This window comes from Pleurodeles waltl, chromosome 10, assembly GCF_031143425.1.
Source record: "Pleurodeles waltl isolate 20211129_DDA chromosome 10, aPleWal1.hap1.20221129, whole genome shotgun sequence".
NCBI classification, from domain to species: Eukaryota; Metazoa; Chordata; class Amphibia; order Caudata; family Salamandridae; genus Pleurodeles; species Pleurodeles waltl.
In genome coordinates this window covers 992053780-992072539 of record NC_090449.1, presented here as the reverse complement: position 1 = coordinate 992072539, position 18760 = coordinate 992053780, and positions in this window count along the sequence as shown.

The following is an 18760-nucleotide window of genomic DNA, read 5'->3' as shown; positions in this document are numbered from 1 at the left end:
CCCCCATGCACAACACACACTCCCACTCCCAACACCATACACACAAACAGATGCCGTAATACAACATATTTATCCTGTACCCCTCAGGAATAATGCAAGGACTACAGGAAGAGATGAAAGTGAGTGTAATAATATAAATATAGTAGAAATACGAAAATACAACTAATGGTATATACATATGTACAGTTCAAGGGACACTGCAAAGTCCTCAATGCGCGTGGGCCACAGGGCCACATGACAAAGTCCAAGGCCCCACTTGTCTCCTGCAGCAACACGGAGAGAACACTGCAAGGGCATCTGTTGGAAAATAGGCAGGCAGCTCAGGGGGACGGAGAACAGGAGGCACCTCAGCCGGCAGATGGAAAAACACCACTGGTCCTGAATGGGGCAACATGCCCTCTGCTTGGTCCTGGGGAGTGCAAGACCACAGTCTCTCAAGTGGGTGACTTGCTCCCTGGCTCTGGAGGGGGCAACATGCCATGTGCTTAGTCCTGGGGAGTGCAAGGCAACAGTCTCTCAAATGGGTGACTTGCCCACTGGCTCTGGAGGGGGCAACATGCCCTTGCTTGGTCCTGGGGAGTGATATGTCACAGTCTCTCAAGTGGGTGATTTATCCACTGGTGCTAGAGGGGGCATTGTGCCCTGTGCTTCTGATCCTTGAGAGGATGTGGTGAGTGGGTGTCTTACCCACTGGTTCTGGAGGGGGCATTGTGCCCTGTGCTTCTGATCCTAGGGAGGACGGGGTGAGTGGGTACCATACCCATTGGTTTTGTAGGGGACATCGTGCCCTGTTCTTCTGATCCTGGGGAGTGGAAGGTCACAGTCTCTCAGCTGGGTGTCATTCCCACAGGATTTGCAGGGTGCTGGCTGCACAACAGACCATGGAGGCAGGACTACAGACCGTCTGCCGGCGGTGACGGCTGCTCAGTGGTGGTGCTGCTGGTAGTGGTGGGTGGATGCTCAAGCCCATCCCCTGCAGCCTCGGATGGCTGCCCACTGCTGGTGGTGGTGGTCGTGCTGCTGCTGCTGGTAGTGGTGGTGGGAGGCTCCAGCCCATGCCCTGTAGCATCAGACGGCTGCCCACTGCTGATGGTGGTGGTGGTGCTGCTGCTGCTGGTAGTGGTGTGGGGAGGCTCCAGCCCATCTCCTGCAGCCTCGGATGGCTGCACCACCATGGTTGGTGGTGGGGGCTCTGACTGAGTCCCTGCACCAGGCCACTTGTCCTTCCTGCCTGCTGGTGCAGGCCCCTTTCCCTTCCTGACAGCACTTGGGGCAGGCTCCTTGCCCTTCCGGGCAGCACTTGGGGCAGGCTCCTTGCCCTTCCAGGCAGCACTTGGGACATGCTCCTTGCCCTTCCAGGCAGCAGCTGGGCCAGGCACACTTTTTGTGAGGCTGCCTGGTGCCCTGGATCCTTTCCCACCACAAGTGGGTGTGGAGACTAGTGGCCCCATGGACTGGGTGGCTGAGGTGCTTGCCTGGGTTATTGCCACCCTTGCCAGACGTGAAGGATGGGTGGGTGGGGAACAGGTCAATGGTGGAGAAGAAAAGCTGCTTAGGGACATTGGGGCAGGAAGAGGGAGGAGGTTTGGGAGTGGAGGAAGGGGGAGTGGTTGTAAGTGGTGTCTGCCTGCTGTTTTTGAGTTGAGGTGCATGGGCTGGGTGCTATTGTGAGGTGGATGGCTGTTGGGTGTCTGAGTGTTTGCGTTTGTCTACCTTGGGAGGTGGGGACAGACACTGTCGGAGAGGACATAGGGGACGTGTGCATGGCTATTGTGGTGGTGTCTGCCAGTGAGGTGTGTGTTGTGCTAGGTGTGGTGGTAATGCTGGTAGTGGATGAGGATGTACTGCATAAAGGTGTGAGTGTCGACACAACTGGGACGGAGGTGGAGGAAAGGGAGAAGGGGGACAAAGTGGAAATTGTGGATGGTGGTATGTCTGCATCTGGATGGTGTTTTTGTGAGTGCCTGTGGGATGATGTGTGGTGCTTGTGTTTGCCTGTACCACTCTTGTGTGTTGTCCTGTGTGCATGCACGTCTACTTGTGTGCTTGGGATAGATTGTGGATGAGGAGAATGGGATTGGGAAGAGGAAGTTGGAGGGGGGAGGGTGGAAACAGGGACAATGGCTGCCATCACAGAGGAAGCCAGAGCCTGGATTGACCTCTGTTGGGCTGCCAAGCCAGTGTGAATGCCCTTCAGAAATGCATTTGTCTGGTGCATTTGGGCTGCACGCCCCTGGATGGCATTCGCAATGGTTGACTGCCATACGGAGATTGATTGCAGAAGGTCAATAGCCTCCTCACTCAGGGCAGCAGGGCTAACTGGTGCAGGCCTGAGGTGCCTGAGGTGCCTGGGGTGAAGAAGATGCCCACCCTCCTGGGTGAGTGGGCACAGGCAACTCACTGAGGGGCTGCTGGGAGGGCGGTGCTGGTACTGGGGTGGCAGCTGTACATGTAGCTGGGGTGGGCACAGAGGTGTCTGCCACGACCAGGGAGCTTCCATCGGACAAAGTATCTGTGTCTGAACTGTTCCCTCCAGTCTCTGCTGTGGTGGTCCTCTCGCCCTACACCCCACTGGTGCCCTCACCCTCGGTTGACTCTGCCTCCTGGGTCTTGTGGGGTGCCGCTCCCTCCATCACCGGTGCCTCTGCTCCTCCATCAGATGATGCTAATGCACATAAGGACAGAATGACAAAACAAAAAGGGGGGGAGGAGAGACAAAGGATACACTTGGTCAATGGCTGCACCACCACTGTTGAAGTACACAGCACACTCACACACAGGGTACAGACCTACGCACTATGCAATGCACTACCAGTAATATTGCTAGCCACCAGGGCATGGGCAGGGACACATACGGCCAACTGTAGCACTCCTAGGAACCATACAGCCCTGCCCAGTGGATGCCTACAAGCTATGTACCAGGAATGTCACTACAGAACCCTGGCCAACATGGGACCTACTCTGCAATATCAGCCCTGGCCTAAGGGCACCCACTGACACACATCCTCCACCCGGGAACCCACTACCATGCGTAAGCTGTAATGATGGGAACTGTACTCACCCTCTTGTGGCTGCTGTGATGCCCTCAAGCACCCATCCAGCTCCGGATAGGCCACCGCCAGTATGCGGGCCATCAGGGGGGTCAGAGTTCGACGGGCACCCCTTCCTCGTCAGGAGGCCATCCCCAGCTGGGCCTCCACTGTCTTCCGTGCCCAACGTCTCAGGTCCTCCCACTATTTCAGGCAGTGGGTGCTCTGCCTGCCGTAGACTCCCCGGGTCCACACGTCCTTGGCGATGGAACGCCCTTTTTTTGATGGACACTGACCTGCAGAGAAATACACAAAGGGAAAGGTATTAGTCAGACCGTCCTACCTGTTCCACTCATGGCCCACCATACCCTTCACATTGCCATTTGCACACACTGGGCCCAGCAAACAAGCGGTCTGCCGCCCAGGGGCCATCAACCACCCCCCTACACAATGCCTTCACACACACACCTTTCCATGCTTTCATGCCCCATGCATCATGCTCACAGTGTACTCAACTGTTGGTCTTGAGGCCCATACAGCAGTTGGCATGGGTAGGACCCCATCAACCAGTCGCTTCAACTCCGCCGAGGTGAAGGCAGGGCCCTTTTTCCCAGTCACAAGAGCCATGGTAGGTTCCAGACACAGGTCACAGCAGCACATGCAGTGTAGGTCCTCTCCTGTTGGAGGTCAGGTAGCAAGTGAGTGATCACATAGAAAAGGGCGGTCACGTCCGTGGTGGTGCATACCATCATCAATGGCGTACATCACCATTGGCCACTGTAACTCTCAGGGGCCAATATTATCCAATGAGGAGTCGCACAGTGGTTCCAGACCAACTCCCGCAACGGCGCACAACGTCAGTGGAATTACCTCACTTCCACCTGTCCCTACACACAGGACAGGAGGACACCATTTCAGGGGGGGGCAGGCCCTGGATTATAACTGTGTCACAGTACACAATTGGACAAATAGGACATATGCCACATATACATACTAAATTGACATCATGCACTGCACTGTTGTGGCTATGATTTACATTTGTGACTGGCTCCTCACTTTTTCACCCCATAGATTGCTACCACTGTGGATGAATAGGAGATGGAGACATACCCCCATGTACAGACCCCTGATGGACTTGGCAACACTGGTGGACAGGCACAGTATCCTCACCCATGGACTTGGCAGGGCCACAATCACGGAGCTGTCTGTCAAATTGGAGCCTGACTTGATATCTGCTATCCGTTACCCCACTGGGATTACCCCCTTTTGTGCAAGTTTTATCTGTGCTCCATTTCTCGGCAACTGGTTCTTTCCAAGTAACAGTGGGCTTGGCAGCAGGAGTGGCACAGCCAATGTTCTCAGTAGTGCTGACCAGAGTGTTGTCTGCCCTGATTAAACACATGTGCAGCTACATTGGTTTCCCCCAGTTGGACGATTTGGCCACTGTGAAGACTGACTTCTATACAATGGGACATATCCCCAACATCATTGATGGCAATTGATGGCACACATGTTGCATTTGCCCCCCCCAGCAAAATGAACAGGTGTTCAGAAATCAAATGAGTTTTCACTCCATGAATGTGCAGATGGTGTGCCTGGCGGACCAGTACATCTCCCACGTCAATGCTACGTATCCTGGGTTGGTGCATGATGTCTTTATCCTGAGGAATAGCAGCATCCCAAATGTGATGACCCAACTACAGAGGCACCGGGTGTTGCTAATAGTTGAGCCCTGGTTCCCACCCAGTGGATGTTGGTGTTTGGGTATGTTGTAGGCCATATGGGATAGTGTGAGGCTAAATGTTGTCCCTCGATATTTGCAGGTGACTCTGGTTACTCCAACCTATCATGGCTACTGACCCCTATGCGGAATCCCAGGACAAGGGCAGGGGAACGTTACAATGAGGCACATGGGCGTACAAGAAGGATAATTGAACGTACCTTTGGCCTCCTGAAGGCCAGGTTTCGGTGCCTCCATCTAACAGGTGGATCCCTATGCTACTCACCCAAGAAGGTGTGCCAGATAATCTTGACATGCTGCATGTTGCATAACCTTGCCTTGAGCCGCCATGTGCCTTTTCTGCAGGAGGAAGAGGAGGCTGGAGATGGCCGTGTGGCAGTAGTTGACCCTGTGGACAGTGAAGATGAGGAGGCAGAGGATGAGGACAACAGAACTGCAGTAATTCGACCATACTTCCAATGACACACAGATAAGACACTGTAACTTCACATTTCATTGACTTTTTTTATTTAACATTGTCACTGGCAGGCTGTAACTTACCACTTGTATGCCCATTCACTGTACCCTTTGGCAACTCTTTTTGCAGATGTTGGTGCCCCACTATCGCTCCTGGTTTGATCACTGCAGCCAACTACAGGTCTATCCTATGTGAACATTACTGTACAGTTGAACTGCAATGTTTGAACCTGGTTAACAAATACATACTTAAATCATTTGACATACTCCATACTTGTATTTGTTCAAAGGGTATTTATTGAAGTGATAATGAGGAGTGGAGCAGGTGCATTTGGATGGGGTGATGATGGAGGAAAGTCCAGGGTAGAGTTCCAGTCTATTTGTAGCACAGATGCATTGTCCATGGCGACATAGTAAGGGGAGCCATGGCAGCTCAAGGTGGACAGGGTGACAGAGTGGGACACAAGAGTGACAATCAGGAGAGTCTCATTTCATGGCGGGCGGCTTGGCAATAGTCTCTGGCTCCTGCCTGGATCACAGGGAATGTTTGCAGGATTGTTCTCCTTCTGCAGGGGGAGGGGTGCTGGTGGCCTGTTGGTCCTGTGGCGGGGCCTCCAGTCCAATAGCGGCAGTAGAGGTGGAAGGCAGTTCAGATGTCTAGCCAGTGGCAGGGGCCCGCTGTTGTGAGGCTGCCTCCCTCATAATTTTGGCCATGTCTGCCAGCACCGCTGCAATGAAGACCAGGGTGTTGTTAATGGCCTGCAAGGCCTCCCTGATCCCTTGGTACCATCCTTCCTGCAGCCACCTGTTCTCCTGCACGTTGGCCATGATTTGGCACAGCGTATCCTGGGAATGTTGGTATGCTCCCAGGATCTCAGTCAGTACCTCCTGGAGAGTCGGTTCCCTGGGCCTGTCCTCACCCTGGCTTGCAGCAGTCCTCCCAGTGTCCCTGTTGTCCTGTACCTCTGTCCCCTGAACTGTGTGCCCACTGCCACTGACCCCAGGTCCCTGATTGTCTTGGGGGCAAGGTGTGCCCTGGGGTCCCTGTAGTGGTAGACACACTGCTGACTGATGTGTCCTGGGGACAGAGGTATGGGTACACTGGGTGGGTGCTGTGGTGGTGTGTGGCTGTACCTGGGTAACCGACTGTCCAGAGGCCCCTGATGGGCCAGGTTGGTCATCCAGATCCAGGTGACCAGAGTTGCTGTCATCACTGTGGGCCACTTCGGTGGGGGGACTGGAAATTTCTGGTACCTCTTCTCATTGACATTGGCATGGATACCTGTGGGGATGTAAATGCAGTGTTATTGTTTCTGTGTGTGACATATTGTGCATCACTGGGTTGCCCTTTATGGTTGTATTTGCCCTGGCAGCTTTCACTTGTGTGAGTTGGTATGTGGTGGGCTAGCTGATTCTCTCTAGTGTGCATGCTTTAGTGATAGGTGTCCATGCAGGGCTGTGAGTGATGTCCATACATTGGCGGTGCATGCAGGGCTTGGCATCAAGATGGGTGATATGTGATGGTGGGGTGCGTGGGAGGTGGTGGTGTGTTGTGAGTGAGGGTGGGGTGGGGGTATGTGATGGCATGCCGGTAGGGGGGTAGTAGTAGTAAAGAGTTGACTTACCAGAGTCCAGTCTTCCTGCTACTCTGGCCAGGCCCTCAGGATGCATAATTGCCAAAACTTGCTCCTCCCATGCTGTTAGTTGTGGGGGAGGAGTTGGGGGTCCACGGCCAGTCCTCTTTACAGCGAGCTGGTGTCTTGCTGCTATGGAACGTACCTTTCCCCGTAGGTCGTTCTATCTCTTCCAGATATCATCCCTTGTTCTGGGGTGAAGTCCCACAGCATTGACCCTGTATACAATCCTCCGCCAAAGCTCCATCTTCCTAGCAATGGATATCTGCTGCACCTGTGTTCCAAATAGCTATGGCTCTACCCTGATGATTTCCTCCACCATGACCTTTAGCTCCTCTTCTGAGAATCTCTGGTGTCTTTGTGGCACCATGGGTGTTGTGTGAGTAGTGTGGGTGAGGGTGTGTAGGGTGATGTTTGGGGTGTGTGATGTGGGATGCGTGGGTGGTGTATAGGTGATGATGGTGTGTGGCTCTGGCCTTGTCTGTGGTCGTGGTGTAATGGTTTGTAATGGTAAAGGGTTGTGGGTAATGTGGGTGTGTGTTTTATAGTGGTGTGGGTGTGTTGTGTGTATGGGTGTCAGGTGTGTGTCATGCTGTTTTGTATGTGTGTGTGTATTTTCAATGCTGCAGGATGTACTGCCAATGGTTTACCGCCATTGAATGTCCACCGTGGTGATTCGTGGGTAATAATGTGATGGCCGTTGTTCTGTTGGCATAACGGTGTGGGTTTGGATACCGCCAGTTTATCACTGACCTTTGGTGTGGCGGAGTTGTATATGTGGCCGAATAGTGACAGATTGGTGTGTGTGTGTGTGTCTGTTGTGGCCTCTTTCTATCTTATGCATTCTCCCTACTACCTTAATGTTCCCTGCTACTCAGCCAGTGAGTGAGGTCATAGTATGGTTGGAATGTTGACAGTGTTTGTGCTTGGATGAGTGGTCAGTTGGAGTGAGAAGGGCTGAGCTGCAGGATGCTGTTCCTGGTGGGGCTTTATCTGTAACCTTCAACTAAGTTAATAAACCTACTTCTTTTATAATCTACGAGCATCCATCTTTGATTACAACACTGGCGACGATTTAAGGAAGAACCAACGCGTGAAAAAAAGAAAGAAACTGAACCTACAGAAAATCTAAGGAGGAGCCAGATTACAGAGGAAAAACCAAGAGAAGAGAGATTGAAAACCTAAGAGAAAAATGGAAAACAAAATAGACTGAAGTGAAGAAGAATGCCCTGGAAGCCCCACCAGTGTCTTTTCTACCAGACAGCCTGTACTCAACAGAAGTTAGAGGGCGAGTGACCTGTTTAACTTCAAGGCAAGCTGTTTAGTCTACTAGGTATGCAGCAAGCAGGGAGTGCAGTGGCCTGAAGATTGAGAAGGTGGGCTGCTCAGCTGTGCATGGAGCCAGACCTGTTGTATGGACTGGGCATATTGAGGAAATGGTCTGCTAAACTGCCTGTGTACAGAGTTAAAAATGTATGGCACTAAACATTTGGTAACCTTGTAGAAAGTCAGATGGAGGAACAACTGGTGTCAGCATTTAAACACTATCTGAAGAGTGATCAGTGAACCTGCGCAGCAGCCGCTTGAAGCACTGTCCTTAGGGCACACGTTGTGAGTAACATTTACAGTCTACCTGTTGACTGGGTTGCTGAGTTTCCCCATCTCCTATTCTACAAGAGAGATCATTGGGTACCTGATCTGTTTCCAGGAAGCTTTCTGAGAGGAAGACTACAGCGCCGACCTGGCACAAGGGAACAGCTCATGTGCAGTGAAGAACATGTGTGCCAATTTTTCGTATGAGGATAAAGAACTGTGCGTTCATTTAAATGGGATAAACTGTACAGTGGCAATGTATTCGGGTGAGAAGTCGCTCACCGGCGTGGAGTATTTGAATATTTTCCTGGAATAATTTAACTTTAGATTTACTGTCATGTGCATTTTACTCAATACCATACATTGCTTGAGTGTATTTTTCAATACTGCTGCCCTCTATTTTAAAGATGCATTGGGTTGAATTGAGTAATGTTATGATAATGCTGACATTGTTTGCTGCTGCTGAAATTAATTTTTATTGCCGTATTGAATTGAGAAATGTTATGCCGTTACTGACATGTTTTAAAGTTGCTGAGTCGTGGCATGTATGTTACGCATGGGAGGTGCACCCTAATGCTATTTTAGCATGAAATTTTGCTTACCATATTTTGCGTGTGCATATTGGCCTGAAGTTTTAAAGCCATGCTTGATTTTAGAGATGTATAATTTGAGGTTGGATGCTAGAGTCACATGCAGAGTGACATTCTTATGTTGTGATATTAGTATTTTGATCCATATTTGGGATTGTGTTTTTGACCATCCTTCCTAAGGGGTTAAGGATGTGGGGGCAGTGTGTTAAGCCCAGTGTTAAGGGGGATACACCCCAGTGATATGTGTCAATCCTTCCTATGGGGTTAATGATGTGGGGGCAGTGTGTTAAGCCCAATGTTAAGGGAGGCACACCCCATTGATGCGTGTCAATCCTTCCTATGGGGTTAAGGATGTGGGGGCAGTGTGTTAAGCCCAATGTCAAGGGGGGGTACACCCCAGTGATATTTGTCAATCCTTCCTATAGGATTAAGGATGTGGGGGAAGTGTGTTAAGCCCAATGTCAAGGGACGGTACACCCCAGTGATATTTGTCAATCCTTCCTATGGGGTTAAGGATGCGGGCAGTGTTTTAGGCCCAGTGTTAAGGGGGTAGGTAGTTACATCCCAGTACAGTAGAGGGTAGGTGAAACCCTGGTTCTCTTTAAGTGAATGGTGATAGGGGTACATGTTTACACCCCAATGCAGTGGAGGGTAGGTGAGACCCTGGTTCTCTTTAAGTGAATGGTGATGGGGTAGGTGGTTACACCCCAATGCAGTAGAGGTGAAATAAACTCTAGTCCTGTTGAGTTGTGAAAGGCAACATGTTGTGGAGGGGAACAGGTAGTTAGTGTTCTCTGTTGGGTGAGCAGGGAAGTTTTGTGTTATTTGTACACTTGTATTGTAAATTTGTGGAACGTATTGATTAACTGTTTCTACCTTCTTACATCCCATTGGAGTATTGAAGTTATGCAGAGTGAGCGTTTGTTAACCTGTACTGTTTATTTCGATGGGGTGGTACTCAGTTTTGGAGGAAGGTTGATGAAGGGTGTCTTGCCGTTTTCCGTTCTGTTGAATGTTTCATTGTTTTGTTAAGGGGAGATGTGTTGTGGCCTCTTTCTATCTTATGCATTCTCCCTACTACCTTAATGTTCCCTGCTACTCAGCCAGTGAGTGAGGTCATAGTATGGTTGGAATGTTGACAGTGTTTGTGCTTGGATGAGTGGTCAGTTGGAGTGAGAAGGGCTGAGCTGCAGGATGCTGTTCCTGGTGGGGCTTTATCTGTAACCTTCAACTAAGTTAATAAACCTACTTCTTTTATAATCTACGAGCATCCATCTTTGATTACAACACTGTCATAATAAGGTGAACAGATATCCGCCATGGCAGCGGTATGTCGGTGGCAGTAAGTGGTATTTACCACCAATGTCATAATGAGGGCCTTAATCCCTTAGCTTCGATATTTGTCAGTTTAGGTGACAGCTCAGGAGGCAACATTGTAAACAAAGGTGCCGCTCTTGGCATCATCACCATCACACCTGACTGAAAAATAGCTGAGTGCTGTCTGGAATTTATTGATCTTTTCCAGGATTATGGCTCCGCTAATACTCTAAATCGATCCAGGCTGTTAGCCCTTTTTATGTAATCCCTGAGCTAAGAGTGGTTTTGTCTGGTGACATTAATATAGTGAAATTAGTTAACAGCTGGGGATCAGGAGGGAATATGGCCCATCCAATGACTCCCTCTTTGTCACCTCCTACTTCTAAAGTCGAGTTCACGCTACCTTGTATCACCAGAGTGGTGCTCAGCCAAACAGATGACTTTCTTATCATGATGGTTGATGTTTTATCTTTCTCAGATTTCAATCGAGAAGAAGTAGTCCTAAAAGGGTGGTACAGGAGGCATGCAGGCCCCCCTGGAACTGAATGCCTCTCTAGTCTCAGATCAACAGTGAAGGCAGAAATGAGGGCACTTGCAATTGCTGGCGGAGCAGTCCAAGAGAATTTGTCCTTCACAACGAGTAAGAGCTGCAGGTCAATGATTTTTTCAAATCCTGGTATGTAGGAGGTTGAGAGCGATTCTAAGGACTGGTCCTGGATAGCGGCAACATTGGCCAATGGTTCTAGAGTATTCTCTAGAGGGGAGTCTGACTGAGTATTGATGGATATGTCCTCCCAGGTTGCAACCGTGAATGCAAAATGCCCATGTAAAGCTCCATGCTGTTCAGAGCTGGTAGCGAACTCTTGCATATTCTATCATGGAACGTTGAAAGCATGGCAAGTAAAACAGAGGATAAGGACTGGCTTGAACTAATTCATCAATGTTAGACCTGACAGCCTTAGGGTGGTCACCCCTAACTTTTTGCCTGCCTCCCTCCACTTTTTGGACACTTTTTTTGCTGGTTTTAGGACTCTGCGCACTTTACCACTGCTAACCAGGGCTAACATGTATATGCTCTCTCCCTTAAAACATGTTGACATTGGTTTATACCCAATTGGCTTATTTAATCTGCTTGTAAGACCCCAGTAAAGTGCACTACATGTGCCCAGGGCCTGTAGATTAAATGCTACCAGTGGGCCTGCAGCACTGATTTTACCACCCACATAAGTAGCCTCTTAACCATACCTCAGGCTTGCCATTGCAAGGCCTATGTGTGCAGTTTCTCTACCACTTTGACTTGGCAATTAAGAGTACTTGCCATGCCTTAAACTCCCCTTTTTCTACATATAAGTCACCCCTAAGGTAGGCCATAGGTAAACCTTAGGACAAGGTGCTGTGCGGATAAAACACATGACATATACCTATGTAGTTTAGATGTCCTGGTAGTGTAAAACTCCTAAATTTGTTTTACACTGCTGTGAGGCCTGCTCCTTTCATAGGCTAACATTAGGCTACCCTCATATACTGTTTGAGTGGTAGATTCTGATCTGAAATGAGTAACAAGGTCATATTTAGTATGGCCAGAATGGTAATACAAAATCCTGCTGACTGATGAAGTTGGATTTAATATTCCTATTTCAGAAATACCACTTTTAGAAAGTGAGCATTTCTCTGCACTTAAATCCTTCTGTGCCTTCCAATCTACGTCTGGCTGGGTTATTTGACAAGCTTCCTTGTGCATTCTACGCAGACAAACCCCAAACACAGGATACTCAGTCACACCTGCACACATCTGCATACTGAATGGGTCTTCCTGGCCTGGGAGGGTGGAGGGCCTGACACTTACATGTCAAAGGACAGTAGCCTGCCCTCACACAATGGACTTCTATACCCCCAACTGGGACCCTGACAGACAGGATGGAACTGAAAGGGGACCTTGTGCACTTCTAAGCCACTCTTTGAAGTCTCCCCCACTTCAAAGGCACATTTGAGTTTTTAAGCAGGGTCTCTGACCCTACCAGCTCAGACACTTCTGGTTAAGATACCACTGGAGAAGAAACACTAGACCAGAACCTGCCAAGATGAACTGCCTGGCTGCCCAGAGGACTCACCTGACTGCTTTTCTGCAAAGGACTGCTGCCCTGCTGTTGCCCTGCTGCCTTGCTGTCCTCTGGCTCTGCAGAGAAGGCCTCTTCAGGGGCTTGGATAGAGCTTGCCTCCAGGGGCTTGGATGGAGCTTGCCTCCAGTTCCATGAAGTCTCAGGATGCAAGAAACGATGCACAGCCTGCACCGCGATGAGAAAATCATTGCACGCCTAACCGGATCGCCGCAGCCCAACTTCCCGAAGAGGAGAACGATGCAGTGCCAGCGTTGTGACAGGAAATTCGATGCACGGGCCTTTGCATCGACACAAAGCCTCACTGGAACGACGCAGGATGACTTCCTGCAAGAAGAATTAATGCAGTGCCTGCCGTGTGACAGAAATTTCCATGCATCGCCCACTGGATCGACGCAGCACCTGTGACTTCGTCCAGCACACCCAGGATTTCAACGCATCATCCTTACAGGAGACACCTGTTGCTCTTTAAAGACTAAAGACACTTTACATCATTTTTACAGTGATATTTCAATGTATACTTATTGATTCTTAATCGTTTTGACCTGCATCTAACCAGATAAATATTATATATTTTTCTAAACACTGTGTGTTGTATTTTTGTGGTGTTATACGGTGTTATTGCATGATCTATTGCACAAATACTTTACACATTGCCTTCTACGTTAAGCCTGACTGCTCAGTGCCAAGCTACCAGAGGGTGGGCACAGGATAATTTAGCTTTGTGTGTGACTTACCCTGACTAGAGTGAGGGCCCTTGCTTGGACAGGGGGTAACCTGACTGCCAACCAGAGACCCCATTTCTAACAACAAATGTGCTATATGTTGCTTCCAAGAAATGTCAGCCCTTGATGAAATCTGTGTAAATGGGTTCTTGGATATTAGCTCTTCAGGAAGGAGCAGCCTTCAGGAGGACTATCAGTATGGGTGTCCTACAAACTGAGTTGCAAGTTAGAACAACCTCCTTCTCTTGTGCGGTTCTGTGTCTTTTCTACTATGTGCTATGCCACACACTGATGACTGAACTGTTTATTCTTTCAATGCTCTGCCGCACATGCACTTTAGCACAATTCCAGTTTGCATCAGTAAATTGGTTGGTTGCCTATTGTGAACTTAATAAGGTACTTAGGCAGAGATTTATGTTAAAGTGGCGAAGCGTGATGCTGCACCCAAAATAGCAGTGCCTTGCCACTTTCGAAATGCAGAAGTGCACCATATTTTTAGGGATAGGGCGCACCCCTGCATTGCCCCCTGTACTGGCACTGAATTAAGCTGCCCAGCGCCAACGCATGCAACTTTGCACCATAGTGCAAGGGTGTCTGTGTTGAGGGGATAGATTATTTATGTGCAGGAAGGTGTCCCTTCCTGTACATAAACAATCTTTAATGGAGATTTGGCACTTATATGTGTGCTGCAAAATGCAGCACACATAGAAGTACCAAAGCTTCATTTTGAATGATTGTTTATGTGCAGGAAGGGACACCTTCCTGCACATAAACAATCATCCATGGCATTTACCTTCTACTATGTGTGCTGCAGAAAGCAGAACACATGGAAGAAGCAAAAAATGAGGAGGAAAAAAGCATTCCTCTTCGTTTTGACATGATAACGTCATCCTTGGGGTGAAGTTAGTTTTTGGCTCTGCCTCAGGTTTATGACAACTCGTAAATCTGAGGCAGCGTCAAACGCAATGGGTGTTGCGGTGGATATGCCTTTATAAATCCTGTGACAATCAAAAATAATTCACTGACTAAGGTTGGAAAATAGAGCTGCTCCAGTTCTTCAAATATTTAACACACCAATAAGTTTATAACTGTGGAAAAGACTGTGGGCCTGATAAACAGAGCATTTCTTTAGTTTTTAATTTTTAAACATTTCCTTACTAGGGAAAATATCCAGTGTGCATGCAGAATTTACAGGGTACCCACAATTAGTTAAGTAAAGCAAAAATGTTATGATGGTATATTAACAGCATGTATCAAGAGGAGACTAAGGCCCAGAGTTGTGAAAGGCTCAGCGCCAACTATTGCCACATTAGTGAATTATTTTTATGCTAATGTGGTGATAGTGTGGCTAAAATGTTGTGCTGTATTTACACTTTTTTAAAATCTGGACTTATGAGGCCACAGGGCTGGAGCAAAGCCAGTGGTTAGAAAATCATAACCGTGAGTGTGGACTATTTGTGTTCAGTTAGGGGTCTTTAGCAGTCCCATCTTGTTGTCGATGTCCCACGAGGGAGGGGATATGGAGGCATGACCTCTAAGGCGGGGCCGGGGAAAACATTTAAACACTCTGTATTGAGTGATCTACGATTCACAAGAGTGTGACTCTGCAGCATCATGATGGTGTTATCCATCTGACTGTAATGTGGTTCACTGTGAGGGTACTCCAGGGATGTACCAAGTGTATGGGCAGCCTCCTTTATACAAGGGATTTCACCCATCGCATATCAGGGACTTCACAATGGAAGGGTATTGTAAGTCAGATTAAGGCCAGCGAGTCTTCCAGCCAGTGTGCGATCAATGGGTCAGGTTGTGAGTAAAACAGGAGTCAAGTGTCCCAGAGAAAGTCTCTCCATGTATCCAAGAATTTATCGAAGAGATCATATAGTCTGGCAACAATTCATTCATAGGCAGTCACTTTGTATTTTTAGTGAATCCATACTTCAGACATTCGGCATGTAGATGATTGCAAGAGTCTCAAAATGCATATCTTGGCCATTGCCAGCATAATGGCTTACCAATTGGATTGTTGGTTTGTGATAGCTGGGTACTCTGTTAAATCATGGAGGGCTGTTTGTGCTTTCAGATCCCCAGTGAGAGGTTTCATCTGTCAGATTGCGTCCGTGTAGGTCGTAAGGGTGGGGCAGTCCCAAAGCAGATGGATATGTCTCCCTCCATTGATCCAGACCCAGCATAGCAACACCAGGTCCTTTGTCTTTGGTGACACACACTGGAAGGGAGGCCCTGTCAGGGGAAGAACCCACCACAGACACCCCTGCCTCTGAAGCTACAACTTATCACCCACGCAAGCAGGGACATCTAGCAAAGAATTCAGGACATACAGATGGCCAGGCACCAACGCCTGCCATCAAGTAACCTCTTCCTGAAGGAACTCTTTTGTGTGCCACATTTTTCACTCTGTTCTTCAACCACCTCCCAGTTCCTATGTGATGAGTGAACTGGACTTTGAACCTCCAATGCTGCGGTGTCTACTACACTGATTACATCAACTATGACTGAACCCTTCACTTTCCTTTTCCATCATGCCCCAATGTCGGTTTATGCACAAATGTTCAATAAATACACAAAGTGTGTGTACGTCTGCTACTGTTCCAATTGTTGCTAAGTAGAGATGTGAGAGCATGTTTAAGCAAATGATGAAGACACAAGATGCTAGTGCAGGGAGGAAAGTGTCACAGGTACAGTGTCCTGCTAAGGATTACTACTAACACACATCAACAACTGCTATAAGTGTCTAGTCATACCAAATATTTTATTGCACCATACAGCACATAGGCTGTCTATATGTCTGGACTGTCAGAGTCAAGAAAGGCTGACTTATATTGGGTCAGGGTAGATATACGGATGTACAATGCCCCAGACAACAGACAAGAAGGGCCTAGTCAGACATTGTCCTGTTGAATGGGCAAACGGAGAAGTGAATGGTGTCACCAGCTTAAGTCTTATCAGATACCAAACCCAAGCAATCCAATATCAAATAATCAAAGATACAGACAGAGGGCAGTACAACAGTCCCTGATCACAGGTCCCTCATAATCCAATGACCATGCATCTGGTGCTATGATACAGACACATGTCAGTGTTTTAGCACATGCAAAGTGGCCTGCAATGATGAAACACATCCACAGCTACGTACAGTTTATTCAAGAGTGGTGTTTAGCCTATGTAAAGGGTGAATGCCTGGTTTGCACTTGCAGACAACATATTTCATGGCCATATGTTCACACACATGTAGCAATAAGTCCACCACAACACTCTAGACAAGTTCAATGTGCACTTCCTTCCCCATACCCACACACTGTCAAAGCTGGTTTGTCACTGGTCTCCTACACCCCAAATCTGTGTCCCATATTACCTGGAACTATCCATGTCAAATTCCTTTGTTGGAACAGCAACAGATACCTGCCAATGTCACAACTCTGAAATGTCCACATGAGGATGTCAGGGCGAAGGTACCTGTACAAGAATCAAAAAGGGGCCTAGTTTTGGAAACATACCTATTACACAAATCACATAGTAAGCATCTGGAAATGAAGTGACAATGCAAAGAGACTGACACAAACAAAGCACCATCATCATGGTGGCGACATGTCAGAGGCTAACTCTTCAAACTCCCATTGGCTCAATATTGCTGAACATCAGCTCCCCAGTGTAATGGCAAGACACTCTACTCCACATATTCAGACAACTACAGTCCTGCATATTGTCACATCATCACATCACGTGACATATTTACACTCCGGAAAAGTAGGTATTGATGAAATCCTGCTGCAAGTCTGCTCCTTCCTTTTCATCACTGTTATCCTCTCATGGCAGTTCAAGAGGCTCACTCGGTGCACTACAGGATCCACCTCCTCTGGAATGTATGGGGTGTTCATCCTCAGGGCAATGTTGTGGAGCATGTAGAAGGCCACAATATTCTTACACACTTTCCCGGGTGAGTAGAGGGGTGCTCCACCAGTCCAGCCCAGAAACCTTAATCTGGCCTTCAGGAGCCCAATGGCCTCCTCCACTACCCATCTTGTTCTTACATGGGCCTCACTGAAGCGGACTTCCCCTGGCGTAGTTAGATTACTCAGCAGTGTTGACAACTAAGAATGGCTTAGATATGCTGTGTCTGCTGTTAAGGAATGGGGCATATGTGCAACTATAAGTCCCTCATATCAATAAATATCAGCACACACATGCAACACAAAAGATTGATGGACAGAGTGCTGAAACTTTTCAAACACTCACCACCAGTCACAGATCTGGGTTTAATCCATCATTCTTTTGCTCAGGTGATTGAAAACTTTTGTATTTATAGGTGCAGTGTATGTGGCATCAATGGTAGAGTCAATGTGCAGGTATTGGTGGCCAGTGACATATGCTGAATTAATTCGCATTGTGGTGTGTGTGGTATTTTGTGTTCCCTCATCCACCTTGTGTTGGATGCACATACCTAGGGTGAGGTGACATCACAGCTATCCACTGACATCTCTTTCCCCATAAATTTGTTGCATATGTGAGACTACATGTGTGTGCATGACTCCATGAGCTGAGTATGTATCTCGTATGTGTCAGTTATGAGTAATGTGAGCTATGTGTCTGTTGCCACAGAGATTTCTTAGCACATCTGCCATTGCTAGACAGTTGCTTGTAAGGCATGCAATCACTGTATCTGCCCTCCAGGTTGCCATACACACCAAATGCCAATTTGCTGGTGCCTACTTGATGTACTGTTATGCATAGAGGTGATTGAAACAGGATGTCATGTATGTTCTGACTGCTCAGACTGCAGAGACCAGGGTCTGTCACATGTATCTCCCAGCATTGGTCATAGTCCAGGCTGGGGTGGGGTCTCTGTGGATATGCAACTGTGGCACTGTTCCCACTCCCTGTACACCAGCAGATTTTGTGATGTGGCAAATATGAGGGTCTGTTGTAAAATGCTGTCCAGAATACCTCATTCCTTTGTTCAGATTGGCAATGGGTCCAGAGGTAAGTTACTGATCTTGTCTACATGTCATTGTCATTGTGTGCCACAGACTCCTGACAGGTCCCTAGCCCCTACAGCCCTTTTGTGTCCTTCATACAGGTCATATCTGTCCTGTGCAGGGTCATAGAATAAATGACAGTTCCATAGTGCAGATAGCATGTTGACTTCAGGGAAAGTATGATGTGTGACGCAGTAACTTAGACACATAGCAGAAAATAGTCACTATATGCCTTAGTTTTTTGGATTTCATCTCTGTAGGATAGACACAAATGTCCAAAAGTGTGTTCTGTGGTACAGATAGATACCACAGAACCTTACTCTCAGAAGTTGCATGAGTCTGCATTGCTTATTGCAAATGTCTACACATGAACAGGGTAAACACTTCCTGTGCCACCTGTGCGCTCCTGTCATTGTTACCCATTTGTGATTTTGGAGTTTGCACTCTGGCACTAGCCTTTAGGGAATGAATGCAGAGAGTCATCATCACAGAGTGTGAATATGTTGGTCCATTCATGCCTAAGAAGTCTACCTTGCAGTAGCTACAGAAATGCGATGTGTCCCA